This window comes from Piliocolobus tephrosceles, chromosome 11 (assembly GCF_002776525.5).
Source record: "Piliocolobus tephrosceles isolate RC106 chromosome 11, ASM277652v3, whole genome shotgun sequence".
NCBI classification, from domain to species: Eukaryota; Metazoa; Chordata; class Mammalia; order Primates; family Cercopithecidae; genus Piliocolobus; species Piliocolobus tephrosceles.
In genome coordinates this window covers 106,160,729-106,169,637 of record NC_045444.1, presented here as the reverse complement: position 1 = coordinate 106,169,637, position 8,909 = coordinate 106,160,729, and the positions used below count along the sequence as shown (strand labels likewise).

The 8,909-nt window shown below is 43.4% G+C and overlaps 1 pseudogene across 1 annotated transcript; it reads left to right on the top strand.

The window, feature by feature from the left end:
• Nucleotides 1-6,973: 6,973 nt before the first annotated feature.
• Nucleotides 6,974-7,507, top strand: LOC111546142 (annotated as a pseudogene). The gene has a single exon (XR_002732664.2). The product of XR_002732664.2 is annotated as a 60S ribosomal protein L21 pseudogene (transcript).
• The last annotated feature ends 1,402 nt before the right edge of the window (nt 7,508-8,909 follow it).

The following is an 8,909-nucleotide window of genomic DNA, read 5'->3' as shown; positions in this document are numbered from 1 at the left end:
AACATTTTACATGTTACTTTTTAGATTCTTACAGCTTTGAGAAATAAATTTTGTGATAGTCATTTTACAGAAGAGGAAACCAGGTCTTACTCACTTTATCCAAGATCATTGGATCCTGGTTTTCTGAACTCTATGGCTGTACCCTGCAGGCCAAAGAAGCTGTGTTAAAATCTAGCAAATGATTAGAATTGACTGGAAAAACAGGAACCCAACTTTAATTAAGGAATTTGCTAATTACCCTTCTCTCTGCAGACGTTACTCCATTCTTGGTCTTCAGCCCTGGCATGGATTTGGCCTCTATCATGGTTTTTGCAAAACAGCGGTGGCAGACAGATTATTGTTTCCAAGTTACATTTGGCTACAAAACAAATCCCTTCTGTCCTTTCTAGAGCTATATCCCCAGCCCTTGGAAAGCAGAACTGCCCACTGCACCCTAGAAACCATATTAAGCCTAGCTTCTCATCTAGGCTTTCCCAGGCATCAGCTTCCCAAAGCTCTGGGTCCCACTAGCTTGCCTCTTGGCTTTTCCTTCCTCTCTTGTCCCATTTGGACCTGGTAACATAGGCTCTGGGCAATCTACTTCCTGACCAACTGGGACATCTGGAATGCAGCCCCCAGAACCACCCCCAGAAGAAAGTGCCTTCCCATCAGCTGCTGCAATGTGCCCCGGGGACCCTGGGGTCCCTAGTTCAAACCCTGGGTGGCTTTCGGGCCTGCTAGGGGTACCAAAAAGAGGGCCAGAGGCTACCGGGCGGAAAGTAAGGTTTGAAATGCCACAAGGCATTATCAATGCTCAGTGCCTACCCCAGGCCAAGGCTTGAAATTGTCAATGACCAAAACAAAGGACAGGTTGTCAGATCTGTGTGTGGTCTTCCAAGCCCACATGGGAAAGTCAACTCAACAAGTTTTCTATACCATGTACAACAGAGCACTACAGAAGTTAAATATAATCAAGGAAAAAGGAGAATAATGTGGAGAAAATAAGTGGTATCAGCACACAGATCTAGATATTTCTGTGTTCTCTCTCTATTCACAGTGCCACCACAGGCATAGTGGTTGTCTTAGTCCATTTTGATTGCTATAACTAAAATATCATAGACAGGTGGCTCAAGCCTTCATTTCTCACAGTTCTAGAGGCTGAGAAGTCCAAGATCAAGGCATGAGCAGATTCAGTGTCTGATAAGGCCTTGTATTAGATTGTTCTTGCATTGCTATAAATAAATACCTGAGACTGAGTAGTTTATAAAGAAGAATTTTAATTGGCTCACAGTTCTGCAGGCTGTACAGGAAGCATGATGCTGCCATGTGCTTATCTTCTAGGGAGGCCTCAGGAAATTTACAATCATGCCAGAAGGCCAAGGAGAAGCCAACACTTCAAATGGCTGGGACAGGAGGAAAAGAGAGAGGAGAGGGGTGCCACACACTTTTAAACAGCCAGATCTCACAAGAACTCACTATCATGACAACAGCATCAAGGCCAATGGTGTTAAACTGTGAGAAACCACTCCCATGAGCCAATCACCTCTTACCAGGCCTCACCTCCAACACTGGGGATTACATTTCAACATGATATATGGGCAGGGACAAAGATCCAAACCATATCATGCCCTCCTCCTGGCTCACGGAAGGCTGTCTTCTCATTGAGTCCTCATGTGGCAGAAGGGGTAGGGAGCTCTCTGGGGTCTTTTTTATAAGGGCACTAATTTCATTCATGAGGACTCCATCTTCATGATCTAATCATCCCCCAAAGACCTCCGCACTTCCAAATACCATCACACTGGAGATTAAATTTCAACATTCAAATTTTGAGGGGACAGAAAGATTCAGTCTACAGCAGTGGTTAAGGGTACCAGCTCTGGAACCAGCTGCCTAGGTTCAAATTCTGGTTCTGCTACTAACTGTGATGCTTGGGCAAGCAAATTACCTCAATGTCCCATTTCCTTCATCTGCAAAATTGAGATAATAATAGCAGGACCTACCTCATAGTGCTGTCATGAGGAATCAATGTGAAATACATGCAAAAACACTTAGACCAGTGCCTGGCACATGTTAGCTATGGTTTCCACCACTTCACTTTACTCAGGCTCCAAACCTCTCTTATTTCCAACCCGTTTCTAATCACTTGTCAAGCCCAGTCATTATGTGCCTGCATATCTCACATATTCTCCCTCTCCTCTCCGTTCTCTTCACCACTACTTGAATTCAGACTCTGAGGCATAATACCATTTGCCTTCCTCAACATCCCTTCTCCCTTTTTTCCTTAATGAACTCTCCATTGTAGCCAGGCACATGGCGACTCAGCTAAAAGACTACATTTCCCAGACTCCCTTCCAGTTAGATGTGGCCATGTGACTAAGTTCTAGCCAATGGGAAGTAGGCAAGCATGTTATGTGGGACTTCTGGGAAGCTGTTCTATAAAAACATGCTTTTCTACCCAGTTCCTCAACTTTGCTGCTGCAATGACCTTGAGAATGACAGCAGCACCCTAGGGATGGCACAGCAGAGAGCTAGAAAAGGACTAGATCCCTGATAACTTTGTGGTGTGTACATATCAGTTCTGGACTGCTTACCATAACTTCTTTTATATGAGAGAGAAATAAACTTAACTTGTAAATGATCCTAGTACAGGCAGAGGAAATTAATCTTGACCTCTCTGTTTCCCAGATTGCAGGAATGGGTTCCTAATTTCTGTCCCTCTATATCCCCATCTGACCTCTCTCCCTACACTGCTGCCAGACTGATTTCCCTGAAGCACAGCTCAGCACCCTCACGGAGTCTTCAATGACCTCCCCATTGCCCAGTCTTCTCAATTACCATGATTTGCTCCCACCTTCTTTTCCACTCCTACCCCCACTCCTTCCCTCTTTTTCCCAACCAAACCCAATTATGTCTCATTTCACATTCTCATCCCATTCTGTCCTGCTCTCTGTCTTTACCTATACACTCTCCCTTCAGACTTTATGTGCCCAATTCTGGACAGTCTTTCAGGGTTCAGATGCCATTCGGCCTCCTCAATGGAGCCAGTCTACCCCTAAGCCAGGAGTAATTCTCTATCCTCAGAACCTCCCCAGCGCTCACCTCCTGTTTGTGTCAGGGAAGGTAACAAACATGATAAATGTGAAGCAAGTCACAAGCTTAAGGAAGCTCACAAGCCTCTTTTTCTTCTTTTTAAACTTTTTGTTTTGAGATAATTATAGATTCACATGCACTTGTAAGAAATAATACAAAGACATCTCCTGTACCCTTTACCCAGTTTTGCTAATCACACCATATTTCAAAACCATAGTACAATATCAAAGCCAGAAAAATGACATTGATACAATCCACTAATTTTAGTCAGATTTCTTTTCTCATCTCATGCTTCTCTTTTGTTTTGAGAGAGTCTTGCTCTGTCGCCCAGACTGGCGCAATCTCGGCTCACTGCAAGCTCCACCTCCCGGGTTCGAGTGATTCTTCTGCCTCAGCCTCCTGAGTAGCTTGAGATTACAGGCACGCACCACCATGCCCGGCTAATTTTCTTTGTATTTTTGGTAGAGACGGGGTTTCACCATGTTGGTCAGCTGGTCTTAAACACCTGACCTCGTGATCCACCCACCTCAGGCTCCCAAAGTGCTGGAATTACAGACGTGAACCACCATGCCCAGCCTGGATTTCCTCATTTTTATGTGTGTTCACACGTGTGCATGTGTGTGTGTGTTTGGGCTTCTGCAGTTTTATTACATGTGGAGATTAGCATATCCACTACTACAGTCAAGATACAGAACCATTCCAAGGCTTCCTTCTCCTGTTACCCTTTCATAATACCTGCATACATCTACCTCACTCCCACCCCACACCCCCATTGCTAACCCCATCCATCCCTAATCTGCTTTCCATCTCTACCATGTGTTATTGTTTATATAAATGAAATTATACAATATGCAATCCTTTGGATTGACTTTTTCACTCAGCACATTTCCCTTGAGATTCATCCAAGTTGTTCCATGCATCAGTAACTCATTCCTGTTTATGGCTGAGCAGTATTCAGTGATATAGGCGTACCATAGTTTATTTAACCATTCGCCCACTGAGAAATATCCAGCTTATTCCCAGTCTTTGGCTATTACAAATGAAGCTGCAATCAATATTTGACTACAGGTTTTTGTGTAGTCTTTCTCTTTTTTTAGAAATACAAATATAAATCCCGGTGGACTTTGGCTACAAAGATGTTATTTCCTTTAAAGCTATAAGTTAAACAAGAGAGTCACAAGCCTCCTCAGACCATGACCCCTGCTCAGAGGCTCTGGCATCTTCTTGAGCAGGAAACCATACCAGCATTGGGCTTCCTCCTTCTGGCTTCACATCTATCGGTGGGGTTCACCAAACCCCCAAACCACGCCCCCCATTTTAAACCTGCTGTCAACGTGCTCCATGAAAGCCCTCTTTCCAGAAGCTAGGAAAGAAATAGAAATAAAAGCCCAAAGCAGATTTATCCTGGCTCAAGTAGACATTACGTATCTCAGAGAACCTTCAAACTAGAAACTGCCTTTTCAGGGGTTCTCTGCCCCTTATGAGGAGTCACTGGGGCCATTTCCTCCCATCTTCTTTCATTACATTTTGCCTCTTTCTATCTTAACACACCCTATAGTAACGGTGTGTTTATGTGCATCCCTTCCCATCCCCAGCTATACTTGACTTCTCTCCTGGTAGACTGTAAACTCCTTGGGGGAGAATCTAAATTTGGTTCATCTTTGCAGCCCTACCGAGCATACCTAGACCAATACCTCGCATGAGTAGCCACTCATTCGAGCATTAAATTAAAATAGATGAGATTTATCAATTAACTGCATCATTGAAGACCAGACTTGGCAGAAATAATCTATGGAAAAGACAGAGCCCAAAACCGTCATACAAAGAAGGGATCCACTTGGATTTGCTGAGGAAAAGAAGAAACACTGTTGAGCAGGGTTTTCCAGGACCCTAGATTGGTATTCTGGAAGACACTCTCCCTCTGCCTCTCTCATGAGCACATACTGGCCCTCCAAGCTTCGTGCAGGAGATCCTCTAGCTCTATGCTGGCTTTGGGAACTCAAGAATTTCTGAAGTCAGGTATCTCAGGGCCCTTCGATTCTACTATTAATATATCTGGGATAGCTGGTCTTCTGGAAGACCGGTGACAGTTTCAAGGGAAACCTCAGACCCAGGCTCTACAACTTGCACAATTTTTCGACTCCCACATTCTCCATTCAGTTTTGGAATTAAAAATAATAATAATAATAGGCCAGGCACTGTGGCTCATGCCTGTAATCCCAGCACTTTGGGAGGCCAAGGCAGGCAGATCGTGAGGTCAGATCGAGATCATCCTGGCTAACATGGTGAAACCCCATTTCTACTAAAAATACAAAAAATTAGCTGGGCATGGTGGTAGGTACCCAGTCTCAGCTACTTGGGAGGCTGAGGCAGGAGAATAGCGTGAACCCGGGAGGCAGAGCTTGCAGTGAGCCAAGATCACGCCACTGCACTGCAGCTTGGGAGACAGAGCGAGACTCCATCTCAAAAAATAATAATAATTAATAATAGTACTGGTAATAAAAGGCTATGTGTGTGTGTTGAGAATATGGAAGGGAAGGCTGGAAGTAAATTCATTGAGTAAATATCCTCCAATCTGCATAATTCATTGTAAGGAAAGTCATTACACTCATATCAGGTCATCTTTGTGAAAGCCAGTTAAGTGAAATTGTTTGGACTTGCAACCAAGGCAAGAAATCCTATCTTTGGAAAGGAAACAGTTATTTTATTATAAGATAGGCCATCAATCTCAAAATAATTACTGATAGTCAAGGAAAGATTCAAACCAATTAGGTTTTTTGCTCAAGTTGATTCTGTCCCTGCTTCCAGTACTCTTGTGAAGTCTTTATATAATCCAGAGCAAGTCCCTCCTGACCACAGGAGGTCACAGATGAGAGGGGCAGCCTGACCCAGGTTTCATGCAGAGCAGATGTCCCCACTTCAAGCCAATTTGGAAACAGGAACTGTGCTCTCCAACTCTAGCCTCTCATTATCTGTTTATATGAAGTTCTATGTAACTGGAACTGCTTGGAAAACTAAGCCATGTGGAAGCCATTTAAAATCATTTCACTTCTAATTATAAACCAGATAGAGTCATTTTCATGCAAGGGCAGGAACACTTCAGAGACTGTCAGAGTTCAGAACATTCCTTGGGTGACAGGTGGCTGGAATATTTAAAGAACTCTCTGTGCCCAAGATAACCTTGACTAGAGGAGTAAGCAAGGGAATTTTAAAGATATATGAAGTTTGCATATGAAGTTGGAGCACGTGAAATACTTACTCAGACCTGATTTCGGAAAATGCATGGGACAAGTGGGACCACTGGGTTTCCCTGGGAGGCCACATAGTGGGAGGGATAGACTGGGCGTTGGTGCTAGACCGAGCTGGGCTAAGTAAATGAGCAAGTCTCAGAGTCTCAGGTTATTTATCTATAAAAGATGAGAAATGTCTATTTGCAGGATTATTGTTCTAAAAACTAAGTGAAGCTGGACGCAGTGGCTTACGTCTATAATGCCAGCACTTGAGGAGGCTGAGATGGGAGGATTGCTTGAGGCCACGAGTTCAACACCAGCCTGCACACCATAGCAAAACCCCATCTCTACAAAAATTAAAAAAAAAAAAAAATTAGTCAGGCATGGTGGCACACGCTTGTAGTCCTAGCTGCACAGGAAGCTAAGGCAGGAAGATCACTTGAGCCCAGGAGTTTGAGGCTGCAGTGAGCTATAATGGTATCACCACACTCCAACATGGGCCACAGAGCAAGACCCTGTCTCAAAAATAAATAAATAAAATATAAGTGAGACAATGTATGTGAAACCGTCTAGCCCTGTGTTCAGCACATGGCTGCTCCATCACTACATGACAATTATCATCCTTCTTGTTATAAGTCCTACTCATTATAAGTCATAATTATACATTTGGGCCTTTCGGCCGGAACCGCCATCTTCCAGTAATTCACCAAAATGACGAACACAAAGGGAAAGAGGAGAGGCACCCGATATATGTTCTCTAGGCCTTTTAGAAAACATGGAGTTGTTCCTTTGGCCACGTATATGCAAATCTATAAGAAAGGTGATATTGTAGACATCAAGGGAATGGGTACTGTTCAAAAAGGAATGCCCCACAAGTGTTACCATGGCAAAACTGGGAGAGTCTACAACGTTACCCAGCATGCTGTTGGCATTGTTGTAAACAAACAAGTTAAGGGCAAGATTCTTGCCAAGAGAATTAATGTGCGTATTGAGCACATTAAACACTCTAAGAGCCAAGATAGCTTCCTGAAACGCGTGAAGGAAAATGATCAGAAAAAGAAAGAAGCCAAAGAGAAAGGTACCTGGGTTCAACTGAAGCGCCAGCCTGCTCCACCCAGAGAAGCACACTTTGTGAGGACCAATGGGAAGGAGCCTGAGCTGCTGGAACCTATTCCCTATGAATTCATGGCATAATAGGTGCTAAAAAATAATAATAATAAAAGACCTCTGGGCTGAAAAAAAAAAAAATTATACATTTGGAATAGTAGGTCAGGACTGGCCTACCACATATGACTGGCTGTGCTTATGCAAGAAGTATTTACAATGGCCCAGGAAAAGTGAACGAGAGAAATACAATCTCCAACTTCAAAACTGTTACATAACTCCGAAAGCTTTTTCCCATCTTCCTCCCCATTCTCAGCCCTTGCAGACAGAGTGATGCATCTGAGAAATTCAGTGTAGGATACAACATTCAGGACTAAGGACTCAATGTGACCTGGGGATCAACTTTCTTGATCTTGCAGGAAAGCACATGTACAGCTCCACGAGAGCTGACCTACCTAATAAGCTGAACCATCAGAGCCATGGAGGCCAGAACATGGTTGGACCAGAGGAACGTGTCCACTAGTCTGGACTCTAGGGAGAAATGGTTACAAGTAAGGGATGTTACTGACCTATGGTCCCAGGTATGATCAACCCTGGTTTGGTAATCTGCCCACTGGAAGTTTAATGGACTATAAATAAAACAATTATTTCAACAGCACTCAGTTGCCTCATTTGATGAAGCCTGGGGGGTAGCTCCTTGTAAATCCACTGCATTTCACCAGTTGCCCATAAAGTTTAGACATGTCAGTGGTGTTTATTTTCATGGTTGGACAGGTCATCTTGGGTTACAGCTTGGTAATCCAACCTACACATGAAGAAAAGAGTGCAGATGTAAGTCAGAAGCAATATTCAAAATATTCTGATAGCCAGGATGACACTAATACAGACCAATCAAGCATGAGCTCTGTAGCAGGAAGGACACTGTCCCTTTCCACAAAACGGATCCAACAGCACCAGTGCATGTAGGCCGAGTTGCCTGAATTGAATTAATTTTTCTTCACACTGGTAGTCAGAATGCACATTTACCAGCTAGCACTAGCTTTATACAAAACTTGAAAGCCAAGTTTAATCCTATGTGATTAAAAACGCTGAGCGCCACATTCCCTCAAACTGGGCTTAAACGCAGAACTCAACAGGCTTGTAATTACATGCAATGCCACTATCTGGCATGACTATAATACCATTTTACAACACAAAGGAGAACTATTGAGTTCTATTCACAAGAGAAAGTGCTACAGTGATTCATCTCTTGGTGGGATAGAAAGCATATGTCACAGCATATATTTTTTCTGCAATTAATTTTTATGAAACCAAGCATAAAAGATAATGCACCTGATTTCTGTATTTGTTTTAATGTACCCTGGGGAAGTTCTAACAAACTAGGAGAAGCAGGAACACTGATGGGACCCATCCGGATTTCAGCAACTGAGTAAGCAGATACCCCCAGTGTGAGAAGTAAACTTGTTTTGTTATCCTTGACTGCCTTTCCTCCTCCATCCCCTATCC